Below are 25,735 nucleotides of genomic sequence, written 5' to 3'. Positions count from 1 at the left end.
GGGGGGAGGAAAGCTGCCCTGGAGACTGAGAGGCATATTTTAGGAAAGGCTCTCTTTTTACAATTAATTGGTGATGATACATTTAAGACATTCAGTGAAGTATAGAGAAAAACATAAAATGAAAACCAACATACCTATCATTCAGTAGAAGAAAGAAAACCCTGCTCATGACAATGAAACCCCCTGTGCAGTTTCCCCTATCACATTCCTTTCTTTCTCCTCGCATTTCTCATGCGTGCTCATCCCTAAACAACATGTAAATAGATGCATACATATTCAAAGTACTGGTTTTCAAATTATAATATAAGCAGTGGCACACACTTCATAGATTCTTACACAACTTGCTTTGCTTTTGATCACGACTACATCGTGACTTTGGGATGACCACCGTAACAGTGTGCACATCTGTTCACTGTGAGCAATAGGACACTGGAAGAAGATGCCACCACAATTCACTGGCAACAAACATTTAAATCACTTCCCATCTGATATTCTTTCATCAATTCTTTTTATGCCTCCATGCCAGTTTCTCTAGGGCCAGAAGTTCTCAATCTTGAGATTCTATCCCATGAAGGGTTTCTTCAGACAAAGATTGCTGGGCCCCTCACCCAGAATCTCTGATTCAGTAAGTCTTGGTATAAGACCCAAGAACTGGCACTTTTACCAAATTCCCAGGTGATGTTGAGATTACTGGTCCAGGGACCACACTTTGAGAACCATTGCTCTGCACTATATTTGAGAGGGGAACTAGTAGGCCCTAAAGTATATATATTACTTTGCCAGGAATGACTAAATCACTTTCTAAAGCAGTTGAATTAACAGTGTTAGGTGTTCTCATTCTCCAATTTCTTATCCACTCTGAAAAACCATCTTTTCCATTTTTTTTTTCAAAGTTGTCAATTGGTCTTCCCCGCCAGGCACTGAGCTTTTCACAGCTGATTAGTTTCACAGACCTAGCACAGAGCACACACTGCAAAAGTGTGTTATGAATGGGTGAATGGCTGGCTAGTTCTCCAGGTTCCCCTACAGAATCCTCACCCTGAGAATGGAAATAATTCAGGTCCCTGAGGTCTCTAAAACTTTTCCTGTAAAAGGGACGTGCAGATTTCAAATTCTTTTCTTCCAATAATCCTTGGTGCATCTCCAAAACAGAGCAACAGAGCTCATGCCGGCCGAGGCCCACCTGTCCTTCAGTGTTCATCTTACATGAACCCTCAGGCACCAGGGACTGAATCTCACTGCATGTTCAAACAGGTCTACGTCAACGGCATCATTATCTATAATACAGCAAGAGCAATAATAATAACAGCTAAAGTTATGGAGTGCTTACTGTGTAGCTGGCACTGCTTACATGCATCGACTGTTTTAATCCTTACTACAATCCTTAGTACAAATACCTTAATTCTTGCCAATTAATGGATGAAGTAAAGGTTTTGAGCAGTTAAATAACCTGGTCTCAGTCACATCACCAGCCAATAAAATCCAGATTTGGTGAACTCCAAAGTCAATATTCCTTTGTTTTTCCAATAGGTCAATATCAATCACTTCATTTCTTCACACATAAAATGGAATCCTAAGTGTAGAGGGATACAAGCCCAGATTATTTCTATCAATTCAGCTGAAATTAGTCCCAAAGATCCCAAGCTATTAGGGGAAACAGAGAGAGAATCGCTTGAACAACCTTTTTTTGTTTCCCTCGGAGGAAACTAGTTAGGTTCAGCAGACCAAATCCCCAACCGAAAACCTGTTAAGGAGGGCTGAAAATAAACATGAAATTTAATTTGAAAATATATTTAGTGACACCCCTCTGTCAATCAGATGTCCACTTGGCAAACACCCAGGCCTCAAAGCTGTGAACTTTAGCAAAAGGGAGGCTTTCTACAACCAGCCAGGCACAGACCATTTGCATTCAGAGGCCATTGCTTTTCTTGTATCTTATTTTTTGTTTGGGGAAATATTGAGAGAGAGACTTCGCTGCAAATTGTGCTACCAGACAAGATGAATGATCATCAAAATACAGTCAGCAAAATTTTAAAATATGGATAAAGGAAAGATATTAATATCCCTTTCTAAGGTAATCAGTACTTTTTGTTTGACAAAGAAATTGCCCACTGTTTATGGTTTATGCAAATAATATATGTTAATGTTGAGGCTGCATGGTATATGGATTTGCATATAAGTGTTTGTGGAAGATACATGCCAATACATTTTAAACTTCTTCCTCATATAAACACAACGATTTCATAAATATACAGCACCTTGTTCTTAAAAACATTTATTATAATTTTATGCAATGCAAATCACATTAGAATAAATTATTTTTTGCTAAAATGGCAAAGTCAGCAAAATTACAGGGAACTGTAAAGTCCCAGCCATTGTGTACTTTTCAATTACATCAAAATGCACTGTCACCTCCCTGGTGGCATTCATGTGGATGCTCTGAGACTGTGGGACTCCTGGCCTCTAAGCTGGCCCAGGAACCATGTGTGTTCATGGCACCAAGTTGTATCCCTGCTAGCTCACAGATTGGAGGACAAACTTTCTTTATTACAGATTAATAAAGAGGACCTTTAGACTTTTTTTTTTTAGCTATGAGGCTCAACCCTGACTGCTAAAGAGCAGGGCCCCAATGGAGACTGTTCTTTAAGGAATCGATAAACAAGACCTAAGTGGAAAAGATATGACTATAGCAAGTCTCTGGGAGCCTAACCATATCTTTACTCATGTCCTCACATACTCTTTCATGCAACACAGAGTTTCTGAGCACCTACTATGTGCCTTCTGTCATTCTAGCCTTAGAGCCATGGACATAACAATCAAGGACCATGTCCCTGTGAAATTTATAGTTTAGAGGCAAATATGGGGCTTAGATCAGTATACAAGTAAGTATGATTTCAGATAGTTATGAGTGATGGACCCATCATGGGTCAATTAGTGGGGAATGCTTGGAGGAGAGGTGCCCTTGATGGGATGGTAAGGGAAAGCTTATCTGAAGAGGTGACATTTGAGGCATAACTTACATGGGGAGATGCAGCCTGGGTCTTACATGGGAAGATCCAGGAAGGGTGCCTGAGGTCCAGCAAGGGCAAAGACCTGAGGAGGAACAAGGTGGGGAAAGGTCAAGTCATCTGGAGTCCTGGATGCCACAGAATGGAGTGTAGTATTGATTCCAAGAAGACTGGGAAGTGGCTGGGATGCATACACAAGACACTGACACATTCTGAAAGATTTCTGTGAAATGGATGGAAAGTCAGAAAGGGGGAGCCCAGCTGGAAAGGTGCCCAGCTAGTAGGGTGCTCAGGACATACTCAGGATGAAAGATGGACACAGGCTGGACTAGGAACTAAGCCATGGACCATATAAATGTAGATCAACTCAGGATATAGTTAAGAGCTAGAAAACACAGAACTTGCTGATAGACTGAGATGGAGAATGAATGGAAAGAAAGAACTAAAACTAATTCATCAGTTTTTAATGTCAACAAATCAAAGAATAGGGTCCCATTGACCAAGAAAAAACCAGATTAGGGAAAAATCAAAACATCCATTTTGGGATGCTGGTGATATCTCTAAGTGTGAAGGTCAAGTCAGGGGATATTCAAGGAAAAATTCAGAGAAGTGGTCAGGGGGTCTGGGGTATTAAGAAGAACAGGCGATGCCTCTCTCTGCAGAAGAAAGAGCCCATTAACAGAAGACATGGGCAAGACAGAAGCTTATGATACATCATCTGATACTTCAAACAAGAAATCGTGTTTAAGGTGACAAAAGAGACGCAAACCTAGATGACAGACACAGGTGAAGTGAGAAAGGAAAAGCAATGTAATTGTGGTTTAGTGAAACATGCATTCATCTGAGACTTGTAACTACTGTGGCTGTATTTAGCTAACATTCATTGTCTTCTATATTCTAGGCACTGTAAGGGTGTACGGGTTTATCTCCTCAACTGAGGCTCATTTAGAGTATATTAGGCAAATGGAATGATTGTCCTGGTTGTCACATTTAGGAAAAATGTTCTTTCTCTTCTAGGAAACAAGCTTCTCACAGGATGTAGGACTTCTCCTGTGTATACAGTAAAGTTTTATTAGATAAGTCTCCATGAAGGGAGACTTGTCCCAATCAAGTGTTATCTGTGCACGGGTAGGTAACTCAGCCAAATGTGGGAGTTTGGCCAACAAACTCATTTGTGGCATACAAAGCCATATCTCTACTTGGGCAGTAATAAGGATGGCACGATTGCCTCTACCTGTAACTCCCTAATCTTCATTTGACATTCAGGAAAAAAAGAAAAAAGAGAAATGCTCTTTATTGCTTACTTACCCTGCCCTGAAGACCCCAATGGACACGTCTGTGCATATTAAATTTTCATAGGGAATAGCCCACATCACAAAGTGCCAAAGCTGCAAATGCTGGCCATGGGTGCAGCAAGAAGGGAAGGCTTATACACTGTTGGTCATATTGAAGTCTAACACAGCCTTTTGGGAAAGAAGTGTAGAGAATGCTTAAAGAGCTAAAAGTAGACCTCTTATTTGATCCCACAATCCCATTACTAGGCATCTACCCAGAAGAAAATAAATCATTTTACCATAAGGACATTTGCACTCAAATGTTTGTAGCAGTTCAATTTACAATTGCAGGGATGTGGAAACAACCCAAGTGCCCATCAACCCATGAATGGATAAATAAACTGTGGTATGTGTATACAAAGGAATACTATTCAGCCATAAAGAAATATGGAGGCTTCACATCTATCTTTGGTACTCTATTTACCTGGAAGTATTTGCAGAACATCCTCCTAAGTAAAGTATCTCAAGAATGGAAAAGCAATCATTTAATATATTGTAATATTAATATGAAACTAGTAGATGAACAACTACATACCCACATGAGAGAAAAATATTTAAATTCAAGAAGGATACAGGAGTGGGTTTGGTAAGCTCTCACCTATTGGGTACAATGTAAGGGTATATGGCACACCTCCTGGGTGAAGGGCTCAACTACAACTTGGACTTTACCTAACACAAACACAAACAATGTAACCTACTCATATGTACTCCTCTATTAATCTGAAATAAAAAATAAATTAAAAAATCCTCACTTCAAAGGTGAGAAAACTAATGCTCAAAGAAGTTAATCACTTGTTCAAGTTCACAAAGCCAACCAGTAAAGAAAGTTTCTCCAAAGCCATTTTTTAATTTAAATGCCAACTCTCCTGACTGCTAGCTCCCTAACTTGGGACCAGTTTCTTCATCCATTAACACGGAGGATAACTTCACAGAAGTATATTGTGACGGCTAATGAGATACAACTCAAAGATCAATCTGGCACATAGAAAGACATACTTACTCTTTAAGAAAGAGTCCCACAGGACCAGCTCTCCCTTGAGGGTTTTGGGAGGAAAGGTGACTGCTCCTATATGAGAGATATTCTGCAGTGTGGAAATGAAAACGACATCAAAGAGCATGTTGTTTATCTTCAAAATGTGGGGAAGCAAATGGAAAGGATGCTCCTCTTACAGATGCATGAATAAGATCTCATCTAAACCTCTTAGGTGAAATCGAGTGTGACGCCAGCATAATGGATGGAAAAGCCTTAAATTTTGGAGCTGTTGAAGCATTGAGTGGTTTTTAGTTGGAGAAGGAGCCCACAGATGGGCAGTAGATCATGGAATCCCCTCTTGCCCTCCTAACATCATGACCACAAGATTCAGTTTAGCTGCATTTAAAAGAAACAAGAGGCAACTAGAACTGGCAGGAAGGGTGGAAACAGATTTCATTCAACTACAGAAAGGAAGACAATGAAAAGAAAAATGACTCCAGCACTTTGGACACGGTGGGTGCTGTGGTTGTGGTTGTGGACCATGAAGGCAAGGTTGCTTCTACTGTCTGCAGTGGAGATGGGCAGGCTGCCCCTCAAGGATGTGGCTGCCGGGTTGAAGATTCCAGAGCTCATAATCCCTACTCCACGGCTGCAAGCGCCTCAGGATATGGAGAGCATCTTGTGTGCACCATACTGGCTGGAGAATGCTCACCTGCTTTACAAGGTGGAAGTGCTCACTCACCAAGCTATATTGGAGACTATGCAAAACAAGTTTATCAGCTCACCTTTCCTTGCCAGTGAGGATGGAGTGCTTGGTGGACTGATTATTCTCCAGCCATGCGGATGTTCTGCAGGGCCTGACTGCTCCCAAAACAAGCAGACACTTCTAGTGGAATTTCTGTGGAGCCACATGATGGAAAGCGTGTGTGTTGGATATAAGTCAACCCAGGATGGGAAAGCCAAGACCCACATTTCAAGACTCCCTCCTGGTGCAGTGGCAGGACAGTGGGGTTTGTCCTAGACAGCTCAGTGAACTGACCCGTCAGGCTGAGCGTGAAACCTCTGAGATGCATTTCACAACGTGAACTTTTTGGGCTTTTTAACAACTTAGATGTTTCATCTTCCTTGTTTTATAATTCCTATTGCAACCTTGTGCAGCACTCGAGGCACAAGTGCTGCTGTAGTCAGGGCTTAGTGATGAGCAGGTCTTTGGCAGGTGAGTAGGACGATGCCTGAACAGGTGTGCGTGTGTGTACGTGGGTGTGTGCTTGCTTCTCTCTTGATGAAATAGAAACTCCTCATTGTGTAACCTAAGACCAAGAATGATTAAATTGTCTTTGCACAATATGTGCTTTAACTGTTTACAAGTAAAACCTGAAGTTGCAGGAAACATTTTTTATGTCATAAAGAGATACAGCTATCGTCAACGTAATATGTCAGAATAGAAAGCGAATCTATTGTCTAAATGATTTGACAGTGGTAACGCTCCTTTTAATAACAGTAATAAGTGAAGTGTTTTTATTTGTTAACCAGTTTCACTGGATCCTGTGGTAACTTAAACCGTCACTCTCATCCCTCATGGGGGGCATCTTTCTTTAACAAAGAATGGTTTCAGTGAAACAATCTAGCAGAGAATTAAGGTCAGAACCTTTTAAAATAAAGTTTGTACTGATAAAGTTTGTACTTCTTTCCACAAGCTTTTCTACACTTGACTATTGCCTAGCTCTGAGCTGCATGTACTATATTAGGAATGAATGTGTAAAAAGAACATACACTAATGCACAGTTCTTAATTTGTATATAATGGAAAGTTATTTACAATGTAACTGTAAATAAGAAAGCAAAGTCTATGGGAAAATTCAATATCTGAATTTCTTGTTTAAATATACTTTTAAGATAAAAGTAAAAAACAAAAGAAGCATATTACTGGCAAAAAAAAAAAAAGAGTCCTACAGGTTAGTCTAAAAACTTTAAAATCATTTTTTATGAGAGAGAATTCAGAATATGCTCAGTGTAGCATCGGTGGTGCTTTTTGTTCTAAGAACTTCTTTTTGGTGCTTTATATTCGACTGATTGCTTCAGTAAATGAGCTCCAAGAAGGTAGAAACCAAAACCTTGCTTTTTGGTGAGGACCACATTTTTATTGCCTATTACGCTTACAATTAACAGTGAATTTAAAAAACAGAAAAATCTTCAAAGGGATATAGGCAAGTGCAGTTTATTCTGCCAGTAAATGTTGCCCCTCCTGGATCTGGTCTGCACATGTGGTTGGTAGACACCTGTAGGTGTGGAATCAGGGTGGGGATGGCTGTCACCCTCTGCTTATTGCTTGAGCAGAGGACATACAATGTCTGAGACTATTATGGGGCTGTTCCCACACCTGCCGGGATAAGAGGAAGGCCCGTTTGTCGACTGTGCAGCTGAGGGAGCAGCTATGTTAAACCTCAGTGCCTTTCTGGTTATTGGTTCCAGTTTCTTCTCCCTCTTGGATTTCCAATTTCTGGTTCCAGCCTCCTGAGAAGTCTGGCTCTCTTTCTTATTAAGTTCCCTTTTATATCTTTGAATCCTCATAATAAAGTTCCCTTTTCATTTTTTTTTTTATAGCTGAGTATGAATGATCTTCTGTTACTTGCAAATAAAGGCACGCCAATGAAAGCAGCTTTTCACTAAGGTTGGAGGTAATACTATGGATCATCACTGCCTTTAAAATGGCATACTCTGGAAGGCTTGAAAAGGGCAGGCGTGTCTGTATTTTATAAAGATATAAACCCACTCATAGAAATTATGTACCATGGAAACCATTAAAATCACTCCAAAAATCACTAACAATATCCCCCCTACCCTTTAGCCAAAGATCACCTTATCCTCCAACTTGCCTTTTCAAGTACTTCCCTTTATGACCTCACTGGACACTTTGTCACTGGCTGCTTTGCTACCTTCCCTTTCCTGTAGTGACCCCACCACCACTGTCCACATGTTCACGTCCCTCTCTATGTGCATTTGGTCCATATCCCTTGTTTTTGTAATTTCCTTAACAACATCCTTGCCACCCTACCCCATTCTCACTTCAGTACATGCACCAAGGAAAAACTCTAGCCCAGAATAAACCATGTCATCCTGTTTGTGTGTGTCATAAGCTGCATTGTATCCCCTCCCTCCGAATTCCTATGTTGAAAGTCCAAATCTTGAGCACCTCAGAATGTGACCATATTTGAAGGTAGGGTTTTTAAACAGGTGGTTAAGATGATATGAGGCCACTGGGGGTGGGACCTAAGCCAAAATGATTAGAAAGATTAGGACACAGACACGCACAGAGGGAAGACCAGGTGAAGGAGATAGTCTTCTACTTGTATAAGTCAAGGAGAGAAGCCCTCAGAAGAACCTGACCCTGACAACATCTTGACATGGGACTTCTAGCCTCCAGAACTGTTACAATATAAACTTTTGTCACTTAAGACCCCCCAGCCTGTGGTACTTTGTTATGGCAGCCCTGATGATCCACACCCTGTGCATTCACCTGAGCATCTGAAAGTTGCTGGAGGAAAACTACACAGCCAGGTAAAATGCTCTGACTACACATTTATGACACCAACTGGACTCTCAGTATTGCCTAGGAATTCTGCGCCGTTCTCTGGACAAACTTCCATTTCCATTCTCTTCAGTGACAATTTAAATCTATTCCATTCTCTTCCCATCTCCAAAGTCCTCTACTCTACTTCCCAGTCCTCTTAATGGTGATCTTGACTCTACTTCACACTCAAATAAAATTTTTTTTAAAACTCCTTCAACCTTTGACACCCCCACTTACAACCTTACCTGCATTTGCTCCTTTCTCTCCGCTACTCCCTCCTTTCCACCCACACTTCCCATCCTCCCTCTCTCTCCCCCCACCTTCTTAGAATCTTCTCTTCTCCACTTTTAAACACGTTACCTCAATCAGCTTCTATCTATCAGTATTTAAAAAGCACCCAAGTCTAGCCCAGGTTATCTCAGTTCCTACTACTCTAAAATGGATACAATCACACTACCTATAGTAAGAACTACTTGCAAATGTCTAGCATACACTTGGAGCACCACAGACACACATGATCCTATTTGATTTCCATTCAGAATTTCTTGACATACAGATGGGAGAAGAATATATCGTAGACTTTGCAATAAAGAGAGATTAAACAGTATAGTTCTTTGCCCAGTAGGCATTTGAAGAAGTTTTAAAAATTTACTTCACTCCCTCAGTTCTGACTCTCTGATGCAAGCTGTGCTTGATGGACTTCCAGAGAATAAAATAATCCTGGTATCACATGAAGAGGCCAGAATGAGTTGTTTAGCACAAAATTGGTGAGGTCACTGGCACTGCTTATAAGGATTTACATGTAGAAGTCAATACTATAAAGAAAATGCTTCATCTGTTAAAGTACAGGTCCCTCTCCACACCACAGCAGGGGAGCACAGCAAAAAGGGAGATGAGAAGTGATGTTCTAGGACAGCCGTGCTGAGGGCAGGACAGGCTCAGCTGCCCTCTGGAGAATGAACAGAACTCCCACTACAACCACAACAACTACTGTTTGGGAAGAAGTCCCAAGCCTTCTGGCTCAGATACTGTTGATATTATCACTATGAAAATAACCTACAAGCTCCCAGCCACAGTGATGAGAACCAAGGGGACCAGCACACACAAATGTCACCATGGGATGCCCTCTTCCTCCAATTACTCAATTACCCCTCCAATTATGGGACAGAGGGACAGCATGCCCTTCATTGTCCGTCAGTACTGCTCTGATACAGCCAGCTGAGTCCACTCCCTCCCTCTGTATCCAGCATGCCCTTGATGCCCAAGAGGAAGGGAGAGACTGGTGTTTGCCAAGCAGCCATTAGTGAAGGTGTGTGGACAACTGGGTGGTGATGTGTTCAAAGTCACCACTACAGACACTATTTTCTATTTATTATAGAAAATGTTTGGTGATGAAAGAGGTATGTCTCAGGAAACAACTAAGCTCATAGTGCAATGTAGAACATCACAGTAGCCCAGCAGATTGAGGACATCTTCATCTAATGCAGCCAAAGGTCAGCTATGACTCAGGTCCATGGTCTGTCCCCCAACATCAAATTTCCACCCTAAAATGAGGTCCTCCTCAGGGGTAAGAGGCCCACTAAGCACCCTCACTCCAAATATAAATGCAGAACCAGTGGTTCCAAGTTAATAAAGAACCAGGACACCTGCCAGGTGAACCCATACTTGAAGATACGCTGCTTTGGAGTCTGAAGGAGTTCTTGAGGTCCTGAAGGAGAATCTTCAGCAGACAGAGGGCCCTTTCTACAGGACCAATAGTACAGGTGAGTGTGACACAGCCCCAGAGAAGACTGCCTCCCTGAGTTCCATAGTGAGCAATCCTGGAGAAGGTAAGCCATCTGGAAAATAAAGTTGTCTCAAGTTTGCCATATTGGATGAGATCCCAACAATCAATAAGGACCTCTTGGAGGCCTTGTGGGACATGCTCAAGCTGAATATCCACACTAATGACTATGTACATAGGGAGATCCTAGAATCTTAAGACCCTAAAAGTTTTATAGGGCAAAAGACTTTGGATGATGTACCAGGACACCATCTGTCCCCACTATTATTCCATGAGAGGCCTCCTCTTCAGGGACTCATCCAAAACATCAAAGTATGAAACTCATTTACCACCTACAGATGGCAGAACACATTGGAAGAAATGGCTGTATCACTCTGGAGCTCTGTCTGTATCCAGAGACCAAACTCTAGAGGGGCTTTGCAGATACTGTCATCTGGAATGTCTAGAACCGGAAGAAGGTGAACACTGTGACAGTCTCATTTTCACACTGTCCTCTGCACACAATGCTCTTGAGTGGCTTCCTAAAGATGAAAAGTCCAAAGTGGAGATGAAGCAGTTGAGCAGCCTCCAGGAGAAGTCTCAGGACTGGGTTGTGGTCCACAGCAACATGTACAGTGGCTCCTATCAAGATAGGGGACACTCAGACCCTCAACTGCTTCAATGTCCTACCAAATTCACACAGCAGGACATGCAAGTCTATTCCATTGCCATCACAAACTACGGCACTATCAGGAACCAGGAACACCTGGGCCTGCCACAACCAAGTAGCACAATCTGGTGACTTATGAGTTATGTTCTCATGGTTTGGGAGACTAGAAGTACAAAATCAAGGTGTTGTCAGGGTCATGCTCTGAAGGCTCTAGTACAGGGTCCTTCCTTGCCTCTTCCTAATGTCTGGTGGTTTCTGGCAATTCGTGGCTTGTAGACGCATCACTATAACCTCTGCCTCCAGTGGCACATGGCATTCACCCTGTATGTCCCTTCTGTCTTTGTGTCTTCCCACTACACTGAGTGTGTGTCTGTGTCCACATTTCCCTCTTCTTACAATGACACCAATCATTGGTCTGAGCCCCTAAGCCAGTATGATCTCTTTTTGACTTGATCGCATCTGCAAAGACCCTATTTCCAAATAAGGCCACATCCACAGATTCTGGGGCTTATGACATCAACTAACCTTTTGGAGAGACATAATTTAGCCCATGACTGAATTCACCCACTCACATGTGAAACAGCAAACACAAGGAGCAGGTGCAGAACTGATGGCCACTTGGGCTCCATGTACATGACCTGGCAGTCATCTCTATGCCAGAACAGACCAAAGCCTTTAGTATGTCACCACTGGTACCTTAGAGCCTGGAAAAATAGACCATAAGACCTACACACAAGACCCTCATGTGGCAACTGGGAGGGTACAGTGCTGGCAGGGGTTAACAGATAGGACAGAGAAAGACTGGACTTCACAGTGTATCTAAACCAGGCCCTGGTTCTACTTGTAAGTGTCCTGAGTGCCTAAGCCAGGCAGGGCTCCCGGTTTTGTGTCTTTCCTGCAGGAACCTGGGGCCAAGGCAGGGAAGCTCAGTAAGCTGCACCCCACACTCAGCTCTGTTTCCTCCAGAGCTGCCAAGACCACACTATGTGACTCCCACCTGCTGCCCAGCACAATGCTTGCCCGGTCCACTCGTGTCCCCCCCATCCCCAATAGACTCCACATCACGTTACTCAAGTGTTCTACTATTTTATAGGCTGTATATAAATTTCATTATTTGCTGATTTAAATTAAAATGAAAAGGCAAAAATAAGTAAATACATAAAGAACAGTGGCCCTGAAGAAGAATTCCTGAAGTCTTATAAATCCAATAAATAATGTAGCCTCTTAAATGATTAAGGGGAAAATTAAGATGAGGAATAGCTGTGTAAGGAACTACATGTCTCATCCCCGTAATTTCTTTTACCACCAGCTCCTCTTACCACTGCTCCTTCTGGAGAGATGAGGCTACAAGTCATTATCTCAGGAAAGGGGTGGCACAACTAGAGCGGAACAAGTCTTTCTCTTGCTTTTATCTTAGAGACATTTCCACCTCTGTATTTTACAAGCCTAAGCCCCAGGGAAATCAGGAAACAGAAAATACCATATGGAAGAGTATCCTTGAATAGAAAGAATTCCCTGGGCTAAAGAAATTCGCTCTCTGGAATAGCATACGAATCGCCATTTGGCACAACTTTCTAGGAATCCTTCCTAAACATAGCAGGGACAGAATGATTGTAAAGAAGAAACGGGAGCCTGAATTGCAAGTCCCTTTCTAAGAAAGAAACATGCTATTATTAAAAGTAGTTCTGGGACACCATCAGCTCAGCTTCTCCCTCTAACCTACCACCACCCCCATATGGCAGAACAAGTGCTGGAGATAAGGGCACACTGGACACCTAGAGGGACTTCCCTAACCCAGAGATTCTCAGCAGAGGGCAACTTTGCAGCTTTTCCCTACCCCAGGGGATGCTTGGTAATGCCTTGGAGACATTTTTGTTTGTCACAACTGGGAAGTCATTTCATAGTCAAAAGGCCAAGAGGCCATCCTGAAAATAGAAAGTCTAGGAGTAGCTATGGTCTGGCTCAATGTTTACATTCCCCGAAATTCATATGTTGAAATTTTCACCCTCAAGGCGATGGCATTAAGAAGGGAACTCTTTGAAAGGTGATTAGATCATGCATGTAGAGCCCTCCTCATAAATGGGACTAATCCCTTTATAAAAAGAGGCTCCAGGGAGATCCCTCACCCCTTCCACTACTGGAGAAAAGAGTGAGAAGCAAGCCCTCACCAGACACCAAATCTATTGGGACTTTGATCTTGGACTTTCTAGCCTTCACAACAGAGAAATAAATTTCTGTTGCTTACAAGCCAGCCAGTTTATGGTGTTTTATTATAGGAGCCCAAGCAAAGACAATAAGCTTCCCAGAATAGTTCCCCACCTGCAGAAGCTCTAAGACCTAGACATGTCTGCACATCACAAATACCTGGGAGCACCAAAACCAAGACAAGTAGATGAAGAAAGCAAGTCTACAAGGCATCGGATCCAAACAGCAGAAGAAATCTCAAATATGCAAAGCTCTTCAGCCGTGACTGCCAAGAAGTGAGAGCCTTTTTGAAAAGCAGAGAAGGAAAGCATATTGAAAAGACTGATAGACTTGATCGCATAAAAAAATTTTAAATCTATGAAATAAGAAATCGTTTTAAAAAGAAAACGATAGTAAAGGAAAAATGGTTTGCTCCATTTTGAACAGGTGCAGAGCTAGGAGTATGACTATGCAAAGAATTCTTATAACTCAGGAAGAGGGAAACACCTTAGAAAAAATGGGCAAAAGACATGAATAGAACTATCACCCACCCCTAAAGCATGCAAATGTCATAAGTGAAGTAAGTATGAACAGATTCGGCTCAGCGCCTGTGGCTCAAATGGCTAAGGCGCCAGCCACATACACCTAAGGTGGCGGGTTCGAATCCCCAGCCTGGGCCCGCCAAACAACAATGATGGCTGCAACCAAAAAATGGCCAGGCGTTGTGGCGGGTGCCTGTAGTCCCAGCTACTTGGGAGGCGGAGGCAGGAGACTCGCTTGAGCCCAGGAGTTGGAGGTTGCTGTGAGCGTGATGCCATGGCACTCTACCCAGGGGGATAGCTTGAGGCTCCGTATCAAAAAAAAAAAAAAAAAAAAAAGTATGAACAGATTCATCATCACTTAAAAAAAAAAAAAAAAGGTGCAAATGTTCATGTCAAAGTCTGCTAGTGAATCTACACCTTGATAGGAGTTTTCTGGGGGACAAAAAGACAACATGTATCAAAACTCTACAATAAGTAAATGCTTCATTCATCAATTCCACTCATTTACAGGCAGAAAATGAATTATGAAAAAAGAAATCCATGTCACACAAGCAAGAAACAAGGTCAAAGCGCTGTCCTCACTTGCCCAAGTTCCTTGACGTTTCCTATGAAGTAGCAAAACAGCATGTGAGCTCAGATTTGACTTCTTCTGAGCCCCTACACAGACACATCAGAAACCCATGGGTGAGAGGCGACACAGGTGGTCAGCAAGCAACTGTCCATCAGTCAAACTCAGGGCCTTGGCCATTCTCTGGTCTCTATGTGACCCAAGAGTCACCATGAGCTGGTGTAATGGAATAAGGGTACAATTTTAGGAATATAAACATTCAAAAGAGAAGGAATATACACTTTAGATACCTCCCTCTCAAAGGGCATTTCCTCAGGGCTTCAGGCCAGGATCAGACCCATCAATGTCAAATCCCTCTGCCTCCCTATTCTTCTTCAAAAAGGCCAACCCACAGCTGACTGAAAAATATTTTTCCATTACTAGGGAGCTTTTGTCTTATGAATGACAAAGCACTTCCTTCCAGGGCATCCCCCGGAGCACAGAGCTGTGTCTTGTGGAGCTGAAATTTCACCTAAGACCACAGTTCTGTGAGTGATTGCTGAATTCTGTGGATTAATGACCATGGAACCACCAGCACAAAACAAATGGCCACCCATTTTTGCAGGCAGCAGCAAGTCTGTCAATCCCACTGAATGAGGGAAGAATGGCACAAGACATTCAGGGAGAAGTCTGGGATCTCATAGAGCTTTTCATCCATGGAAAGCCGCCCCTCTGCAGACCAGTCATGTGTCAACAGAAACTGTTCCCAGCTGTGGTGGGTTCATGACCCTTTGAGGTTTGAGATGTCACCTAGGGAGGCTTGCCTTGACTGTTATGGGAGAATGAAGGCACAGACTGTAGCGACTTGAGAAAAGAAAACTCTTTGTATGGTAACAATCTACGCTGGTTCTTCCTAGCCTTAGGGCTGCAGGCTCTAAGGCCTCTGCTAATGAGTCCAAACTACCATATTTTTAAAGCCCAACCTTCCTAGGAAGAAGCTGATGATACATCTAGCCAAGAGCTAGGAATTGGGTGACCCTGGGCCAATCCTGTCTGACTTCCTCTCTCTCTCACCTCAGTTTCCCTGACTCCCATGCAGGTTCTGTAGAATCTGGAGTCCTGCCTGGAACCCCCATCTGTGTGCCTGGCAAGTTCATACCTTACACAGTTCTATGAAATATGCCATCTTAGCTGGGCATGTAGCATAGTGGTTACAGTGCCAGCCACAGACACTGAGGGTGGTGGGTTCGAACTTGGCCTGGGCCAGCTAAACAACAATAACAACTATAACAACAACAACAACAACAACAACAACAACAACAAAAATAGCCAGGCATTGTGGCAAGCACCTCTAGTTCCAGCTATTTGGGAGGCTAAGGCAAGAGAATCACTTAAGCCCAAGAGTTTGAGATTGCTGTGAGCTGTGACACCACAGAACTCTACTCAGGGCAACATGAGACTCTGTCTCAAAAAAAAAAAAAAAAAATTCCATCTCATAGGAAACTTGAGGTTTCTCCTCTCTGTGCCATCTCTGAATCTATCCCCTCTCTCTTCAGGTACCACCACTACTAAGAGCATCCCTGGATGCGAAAGAACAAAGCAGGAATGAAAACAGAAAGAAATTAAGATTGAACTGAACAACCAAACACAACATTAAGAGCTTTTCACAAGGTAGACATTCAAATGGTTTCTTTTCCCCACTCGATTTTATTTTCTAACTTTCTCAATTCTTTATCAAAGAGAGAAGCACTATTTACTCCTGTCTCTTGCTATAGAACTGACATATCTCATGGGAAGTGAGCATGTTCTCTCCTTGGCCAGCAAGAAAATAAATGACATGTTAAGCCCCAAAAAGATGTTCTGCCACCCTAGTGACACTTAAAATTTGTAGAGTATCTTAGTCTGTTTGGGCAGCTAGCAAATATATATATATGGGTGGTACCTGTGGCTCAAAAGAGTAGGGCGCTGGCCCCATATACCAGAGGTGGCAGGTTCAAATCTAGCCCCAGCCAAAAAAAAAAATTCAAAAAAAAAATGAGTAGCTTTTAAATAACAGAAATTTATTTCTCAGCGTTATGGAGGCTGGGAAGCCCAAGATCACGGTGCTGGCAAGACTCAGTGTCTGGAGCAGGCCCACTTCCTGTTTTATAGATGATGACTTCTAGTTGTGCCCTCACCTGGCGGATGGGAAGGACACTGGTTTTCTCAGCTCCCTTAGAAGGGCCTTCATCCAGTTTGTGAGGGCTTCACTCATGAGGGATTAAGTTTCAACACATGAATAGGGCATGTAAGGGGGGCCACAAACATTCAGTCCACTGCATAGAGCATTTGCTTTGCAGTTTCCAAAATCATTTTATTAGCATTAGGTCCTACATCACTCACACCATTCCACCTAGGTCCACATTTATTGAAGAAACTTTGGCTGGGAGTAGACTGACCTCATCCAAGATGGTGGTGGGTGTCAAGGCAAGAGTTTTATGCCTCCTAAGTGTCAGTCATGTACTGAACAGCACCCACTGATTCCTGACTTCAAAAACCATACAGTCTGATGTTAAAAAATAAAAAGTATTAAGTACATGACATTACAGTTAACTGTGAAACTCAATGACCAAAACTGTATCTATATCTTCGGCAATAGAGGCACAGCTAAGTAAATGATGGTTCATCCACATATAATGAATTCCTAGGGTAGGCAATAAAAATGAAGCTGTATAAGTACAATTACTTACTTAAAATATATGCTCTATATGCTGATAGATAAAAACAACATAGGATACAGATTATAAAATATGACCCTATTTTTATGAAAAGAAAAAAAAGTAAAGGCACGTGTGTGTATACACTGCCACTTTACACTTCCTCTCTTCTGGGTACAGCTCATCCTATTACCTGATCCTTTAGTAAAGCAGTGAGCAAAATATATTCCCATGGGCCAAATCTGCCTTGCTGCCTATTTTCATAAATAAAGTTTTGATGGAACACAAACCATGTACAAACACTCAACCATGTACACATTTTATACTAAAACAGCAAAAGTGACTAGTTACAACAGAGGATGTCTGTCCCTCAACAACTAGAATATTTACCATCCAGCCCTTTGCAGAAGTCTGCCAACCTCTATAGTCATCTATCCAGGCATCTGGGACTACCGATGTTCTGAAACCACAGGCATCTTAACTGAGCACTCACTAGGTGCTAGTCTGTGCCAGCGCTTTGCAAACATTACTTATTTCCTTCTCTCAACAGCCCCATAAGGCAGGTACTATTATTAACCCTACCTTATAGGGGATGAAACCGGGGCTTTTGATGATTCAATAGCCTGCTAAGACCATGTAGCTGGTAAGGAAAGGAGCTAAGACTTAAATTGGAGCTTTGAAATGAAATGCCTCTCACTATGGTTTGAATATTTGTTCCTTTCTAAACTCATGTTGAAATTTAATCCCCCATGTGGAATACTGAAAGGTGGGGTCTTCAAGAGGTGACTGGATCATGAGGGTTCTCCCTTTATCAATGTATTAATTCATTCATTGGTTGATGGGGTATTAACTTTTATCTTAACTTTGCTTGTAAAGAAGGTATAGGGCACACTGCAGCTATAGTCAGAAATGGTCTCATGGTAAGTCATGGCACGTTTGACCTTTCAGTCTAAGTCATGACCAAGCATTTCATATTGGCATGTATATTACTTCATAATAAATCTCTTACATTTTATGTCTCCTTTATATTTCAGGTAGGTTATTACATTGATTTTTTTTAATTGTGTATGCAGATTGGTTATATTATCTAAGGATTTCATTTTAGAAGATCCTACAAAATACTGTTATAAGAAGGGGATGGGGGCCAAATGGATGTTGAGAGCCATTAGCTTCGTAAACTCGGGGAGCAGTGGGAAGTTCCATGAGGCTGGAGTTGGGTGGAGGACTGGAGACAGGAGCTGTCAGGGGATAAGTTGAGTGACATATGAAAGAAGTAGGGAATGGGAATATCCTTGGGTACAATTTGACCACGAATTCAACAAAGCAGAAAAGTGGAAGCTTCAGTTAGCCCCTCACACATGCTTGGTACCCAACCAAGGCCCTAAGAGGGGCCCAAGAACATGTTTGTTTTTCTGTAAGGTTGATTTCTTTTTTGCTTAAAGAGGGTCCCCCAAATTGTATACTGAGGATACTCGAAACCCTGGACCTGGCCCTGGCATGAAATTCATGCTTCAATGATGGGAAACACAAGAGTGTGATTACACAAAGAAATGACAGATGCTTTATGCAGAAAACTCACTGGACACTCCTTTTCCCTCAAGGGCAAACTTCTTCTTTCCCATTTCCTAGTCCATAGCAGTGAAACAGGCCATTCTGTTCAGACTTGCTTTCTGTATGCTCCTCACGTGGATACAGACACGTGTCGTGACTATCATGGCCCATCAACCATCAAGCTCAATCCAGCAAATTCAGCAAGTCTAGGTTCTCTAGGCATATAACACTCACAGAACTAACAATAAACCACTTCTGGTGTACAAGTGCCAAGGACAGCCCTTGCACTGTCCCTCCCATAAGGTTAGACCTTATAGTTCTCTTACCTTCCTGTATGTGTGGTTTTATTATCTCAGCAAGAGATAATAGATTATTACTAGACTAGCAATCACATAATGTGTTCACTCACTTTACAACCACTTACCATACTGTGAGTATCTTCCAGATCTTGCAGTAGATGCCTGAAAGATAGAGTAACATGGTAGTTGACGTGTGGCTCTTGGCTTTTGCTCTGCGATCTAATAACTGATGAGCATGTACAAGCCATTTGGCTTGAGTACAAACTTATCCCACTATAAAATAGATACAATGACGGCACTGAGTACCTGGTATTTCTGCCTACCCCACGAGTCTTTCTCTTTCTTGTTTAATTAATTTTCCACTGAATTCCAAAATTAATTGTACTGATGCACAGTTCCCCTACAATAAAATTCACAGTTCTTAAGTGCTCAGTTTGATGCGCTTTGACAACCGTGTGCTTCCAAGTAACTTCCACTGAGAATAAGACACAGAACACTTCCATCACCCCTGAAATTCACTCATGCTGCTTGCAGACCAATTCCCTGCCCTCCCCCAGAAACAACCACTTCTGATTCCTCTCACTGGATAAACATTATCATACACAACTACCGTTTTGTGTCCTACTTCATTTGCCCAACACAATGATTCCGAGTTATATCCACACTGTTGTATCTATCAGTCGCCTGTCTTCTCATTGTTGCTGAACGATATCGTACTGTACAAACCTACACCACCATCTATTTATCTGTTCTCCAGATGATGGGTATCTGGACTGTTTCCAAGTTTTGGCTATTGGGAATAAAGCTACCAGGAGCATTTGTGTGCAAGTCTCTTTGTGGACACATGATTATATTTCCCTTGGGTAAATACCTAGAAGTAGGACTTCTGGGTCATTAGATCAATGAATGTTTAACTTTATAAGAAATTAACAAACCGTTCTCCAAAGTGGTTGTACCACTTGACACTTTCCCCAGCAAGCAATATAATGTACTAGCCGGTTGAACCACATCCTAACAACCTGCTTTTCTAGTTTTTCAGTTAGTTTGTTTTTGCCATTTTAGTGGATGTGGAATGGTACCTCATTATGGTTTTAATTTACATTTCCTTAATGACTAACGATATTGAACATCTTTTCCTCCACTTATTAGCAATTTGTAGACCTTTGTTTTAAAGTGTCTGCTCAAGCCTTCTGCCTATTTTAACATGTGTATGTATTTTTGTAAGCATTCTTTATATATTCTGGACATGAGCCCAGTACATCAAATAGATGCACTGTGAATATCATTTATTTAGACTCTGACTTGAGCCATATATGTTACCATCCCTACCCTCAGGAGCTTTCAATTACATGAGTCAATAAAGAATCCTTCTTTTAAAAAGGGCAATTGAATCGAGTCTCTGGACTCTGTCCCTTGGAAGTGGGAATCCAGATTAACACATTAAGAAATACCTACTTTACAGGGTAGATGTGAGGATTAAATGAGAATGAATGGGATAAGGCATAGAAAGTCTTTAACACAGTATCCAGCACATAATAAAAAAGCCTTCTGTTGTTCTTACTAATATATTTTTAAAGCATCTTTTTCTATTAACAAGGATATAAAATCTCTATGGGAAGGGAGAGGAAAGAAGCATCTGCAACTACAGAAATTTACAAGCGCTCTTAATTGAACCTGGAAAGGCATGTCAAACATAAACTTTCCAACAAAAGACTAGTAAGTCTTAAAAGGGAGGTGACAAGAAATACAGTTTCTAGACCGTAAGAAAGACACATAAACGGGTCAATGAGATACAAATGCCAGTGGGCGCTTAGGCCAGGGTACAGTGTGTGGCACAGGCTGGAATGTGATGGGAGGTGAGGCTAGGGATGTAGGGGAGGTCAGATTACCGGGCATCTTTGTCACAGAGAGTATGTGTCCCTTGTCCTGTAGTCTTAGCTTCTGTAAGTGTGAGCCTCAGAGCAGCAACCTAAGTTGGCAGCTTGATAGAAATGCTCAAATCAAAATCTGTATTTCAACGTGGTCCGTGTGATTTTATTCTTGGGACACCTTCACTCAATGTTTATCGCAGCACAATTCAAATGTAACGATATGGAATCAACCTAAGTGTACATCAGTTCAGGAGTGGGTAAAGAAAATGGAATACTATTCAGCCATAAAGAGAAGTAAAATAATGTTATTTGCAGCAACTTGGAAAGAACGAGAGAGCATTATTTTAAGGGAAGTATCTCAGGAATGGAAAAACAGATACCCCTGTTTTCCCCTGGGGGCTAAATGATGCTAAACATGATCACAAACGGGTACATAGTAGAAAGCAGTGGCCCCCAACCTTTTTGGCACTGGGGACCAGTTTTATGGAAGACAATTTTTCCACAGATTGGAGGTGTAGGGGATGGTTTCAGGACAACTTGAGTATCTTACATTTATTACTCACTTCATTCTTCTTCTTATTACATTATAATATATAATGAAATAATTATCCAACTCACCAAAATGCACTGGGAGCCTTCAGCTTGTTTTCGTACAAGTAGACAGTCCCAGTGCTAATATCACTGCCTTAGCTCCACCTCAGATCATCCGGCATTAGATTCTCATAAGAAGCAAACAACTTAGGACCCTAGGCAGTTTACAGCAGGGGTCACACTCCTGCTGCTCTGATGGGAGGCAGAGTTAAGGCAGTGATGTGAGCAATGGGGAGCAGCTATAAATATAGACAAAGCTTCCCTCCCTAACCTGTGGCTAACCTCCTGCTGTTCCTAATGGGCCACCAACTAGTACCAATCCACAACCTGGGTTTGGAGACCAGGGGTGCAAAGGACATTCGAAACTAAGAAGGGGAGAGGGAGGGAGAAGGATAATGTATAAACAATTACCTATTATTTACCATGTATTCTGCTCTAAAGCAGAACTTCAGCATTATAAAAGTCATCTATGTAACAAAAACACTTGACCTCCCTTAGTAGTTTGATATAAAAATTATTAAATTTTTTAAAAGAGTATGCTATAGTTAGATCTCCCTGGGCTTCAGAAGTTAGTGTTATTTTTAATAGTTAAAAACAAACAAAAACAATGAGAGGAATCTTGAAATCTCCATTTTCCTTGCAAGCATCCTTACAATATTATCTTTCCAAGAGCTTTCTGTAGACACCGACTAACGTTACTAGACTCTACTAATAGTCATCGTCATTATGCTATCAAGCTATTTGACAAGTGACTAATAATGTCAGGCATGAGCAGGGTTACCCTCTGTGTATTACTTCCCATCCTCAAAACAGCCTTGAATATTACTTCCCATCCTCAAAAAAGCCTTAAAATAACACCAATTATAATTGACACATATTGCCGGCCTCCGCTGAACTCATTTCCCACTTAAACTCACAAAAACCCCGGCTTTCAGTCTAGAGCTCTCAGCTCTAAGCTCCATCCTACTGGCCATGGTGATTGGTTCAGGGAAGGTCACGTGATCCGCTGAAAGCCAATAGCAAGCGAGAAAACACCTGGGGAGCTTCTATGAAAGAGGCTCCTATCGGAAGGACCCAAAGAGCAAGTCGCCCTTTCTGTGTAAGCTGCAGAGGGAAAGCAGGAATGTGTCAGGTCTGCAACAAAGGAAGTTATTTTTGCTATGATAGGGAAAGTCACCCTGAAGATAAAACTGGCATTGAAAGGAGAACAAAACCAGCAACTGACAGAGAAATAGACAGCTAGATTCCCTGAGGACCAAACAAACCTCTGGACTAAATCAAGCCACGTTTGGAATTAAGGTTGACCCTTGAACAATGCTGGGGTTTAGGGGCACCAACATCTCGTGTTATAAAAATTCCATACCTAACTTTTGATTCTCCAAAAGCTTAATAGCCTATTGTTGACCAGTAGCCTTACCCATAACAGTCAATTAACCATATTTTGCATATGTGTTATATATGGTATTCTTATAAAAAACTGAGCTAGGGGAAAAGGAAATGCTATTACAAAAATCACGAGGAAGAGAATATATATGTACGACTTATTTAGTGGAAGTGGATCGTCATAAAGCATTCTCATCAACTTCGCATTAAGTAGGCTGAGAGGAGGAGGAAAAAAAGGAGGGTTGGTCTCACTGTCTCAGGGGTGGCGGAGGTGAGAGAGATGCAGGAGGTGGGAGGGGAGACAGGAAAGGCCGGCACACTCAGAATAACTTTTACTGAAAAATAGCATGGATAAGCAGACCCGTGTAGTTCAAACCCATGTTGTTCAAGGGTCAACCGTAGGTACTTCTGAAATTTTCTGTTAAATAAACCAGTTTTCATTGTTATTTAAGCTGCAGTCCTTCACTTGCCACCAACAGTTTCCTAATTAATAGAGTGTCATCATTTCCATTTTCCAAACTAAGGAGCTGAAGATTAAAGAAGATAAATTATTAAACATCTGGTCACACAGCTGATATTTAAAGTCAAATCTGCCTCACTCAGAAGTCCATGTTTTTTTCTATGAAGTTTTGTTCCTTCTCAAACTTAAAAATGTTCGAATCAAAGCTAAAAAACATAAATGAGGAACTAAGAAAATTTAATTGAAAACTATATGATGCATAATTTATACAACCAGGGGGAAAAGCACAGCTTGAGAAAGTGAAATCTTTCCTATCTTTCATTTATGTACTTATTTAATTTTAACTTGCTAAATCATTCGGGGAATATTTACTGAAAGCCTATATTATATGCTAGGCACTGCATTAGCAATATAAAAATGAGTAAAAGAAGGATTCTAAATGTGTACTCACCAAACAACAGAGTCTAAAAAGAATGCAGCAAAAACTGTCAGTGCTGAAAGGAGAAACTGGGGGTGTCCACACCCTATTTTCAGCAAAGCACAGAACTACCAGACAGAAAATCAGCAAAAAAATAGAAGATCTGAACAACACAATCAACCCACAGGATCTAGTTCATATGTATGTAACATTCCCTCACCTCCCACAACAACAGTAAAATATACTTTTTTTAAAAGCACCATAAAACATTCACTAAGATAGATCACACCTTGGGACATTAAACAAACTTTAACAAATATAAAAAACAGTTGAAATTATACAAACTACCTTCTCTGACAATAATGGAATCAAACTAAAAGGGAAAAACCTCTAAATGTTTAAAAATTAAACACCACACTTCACGATAATTCAGGAAGCTGAGAGGAAGTCTCAAAATCCTTTTTCTAAATATACAGAACTAAGTGGAAACAAAAGTACACCATATCAAGATATGTGAAATGCAACTGAAGTAGTACTAAGAGGAGAGTTGAAGAACCAAATTCTTTTTAAAAGAGGCTTGGCGCTGTGGCTCATGCCTGTAATCCTTGCACTCTGGGAGACTAAAGCGGGTGGATTGCTTGAGTTCCTGAGTTTGAGACCAGCCTGAGCAAAAAGCAAGACCTGTCTCTACTAAAAATAGAAAAAACTGAGGCAAGAGGATTACTTGGGCCCAGGAGTTGTTGTGAGCTATGATGACACCATGGCACTCTACCTTGGACAATAGCTTGAGACTGTCACTCTAAAGGATAATAGCTTGAGATTGTCTAAAAAAAAAGAAGAAGAAGAAGTAGTAAAGACCTCAAATCGATAATCTAAGTTTCTACCTAAAGTAACTAGAACAAGGCTTAGTGCCCATAGCTCAGCAGGAAACAGGCCTGGCCCGGACCTGCCAAACAACAATGACAACTGTAACATAAAAATAGCTGGGCATTGTGGCGGGCACCTGTAATCCCAGCTACTAGGGAAGCTGAGGCCAGAGAATTGCTAAAATCTAAGAGTTTGAGGTTGCTGTGAGCTGTGACAGCACAGTACTCTAATGAAGGTGACATAGTGCGACTCCATCTAAAAACAGAAAGAAAAGAGAAAGAAACTAGAACAAAAAGAACAAAATACGCCCAAAACAAGCAGAAGAAATAATAAAGAACATAAATCAATGAAATTGAAAACAGAAAATAAATTGAGAAAAATCCAGGAAACAAAAATCTGGTTCCTTGAGAAAAATAAATAAATCTTACAAAATTCTAGCAAAACTGACAAAAATAAAGAGAGAAGACATAAGTCATCAATATCAGGAATGAAACAGGGGATCTATATCACTATAGCTCCTAGGGTCATTAAAAAGATAATAAAGAAATACCATAAATAACTATACCTTGTAAATTCAACAATGTAGAAGAAACAAACCAATTCCTCAAACAAAACCCAGGAACTAACAAAAGTCAAAGATAAAGAAAAAATGAATAGTCCAATAAACAATAAAGAAATTGAATTTATAATTTTAAAATTCCTCCCAAAAAGAAATCTACAGACCCAGATGGTTTTGTTGGAGAATTCTACCAAACATTTCAGCAAGGAAATACATTAGCTAGACACTATATCCTTCCAAATAGACAAGAGGAGGAACCAATTTTTAAATCATTTTGTGGGGTCTATATTACCATGATACAAAAACTAGATGAAGACAGTACACAAAATAAAATACAGATCAATATTTCACATGAACTAGATACAAGGATTCTTAGTGAAATAGTAGCAAATCAAATAATGTATAGAAAGTATTATACACCATGACCAACTGAGATTTATTCCAGACATG

The 25,735-nt window shown here is 41.2% G+C and overlaps 1 protein-coding gene and 1 pseudogene across 1 annotated transcript in view; one reads left to right on the top strand and one right to left on the bottom strand.

Annotated features, from left to right (window-relative positions):
• HS3ST4 (heparan sulfate-glucosamine 3-sulfotransferase 4) overlaps positions 1-25,735 on the bottom strand; it is a 412,511-nt gene that overhangs the window by 273,385 nt on the left and 113,391 nt on the right. The gene's annotated exons all lie outside the window — the stretch shown is intronic.
• Positions 3,782-12,509, top strand: LOC105887562 (annotated as a pseudogene).

This window comes from Otolemur garnettii, unplaced genomic scaffold (assembly GCF_000181295.1).
Source record: "Otolemur garnettii isolate 467f Iridium unplaced genomic scaffold, OtoGar3 scaffold00096, whole genome shotgun sequence".
NCBI classification, from domain to species: Eukaryota; Metazoa; Chordata; class Mammalia; order Primates; family Galagidae; genus Otolemur; species Otolemur garnettii.
The sequence above is the reverse complement of the archived record's forward strand: the minus strand, read 5'-3'. Positions and strand labels throughout refer to the sequence as shown.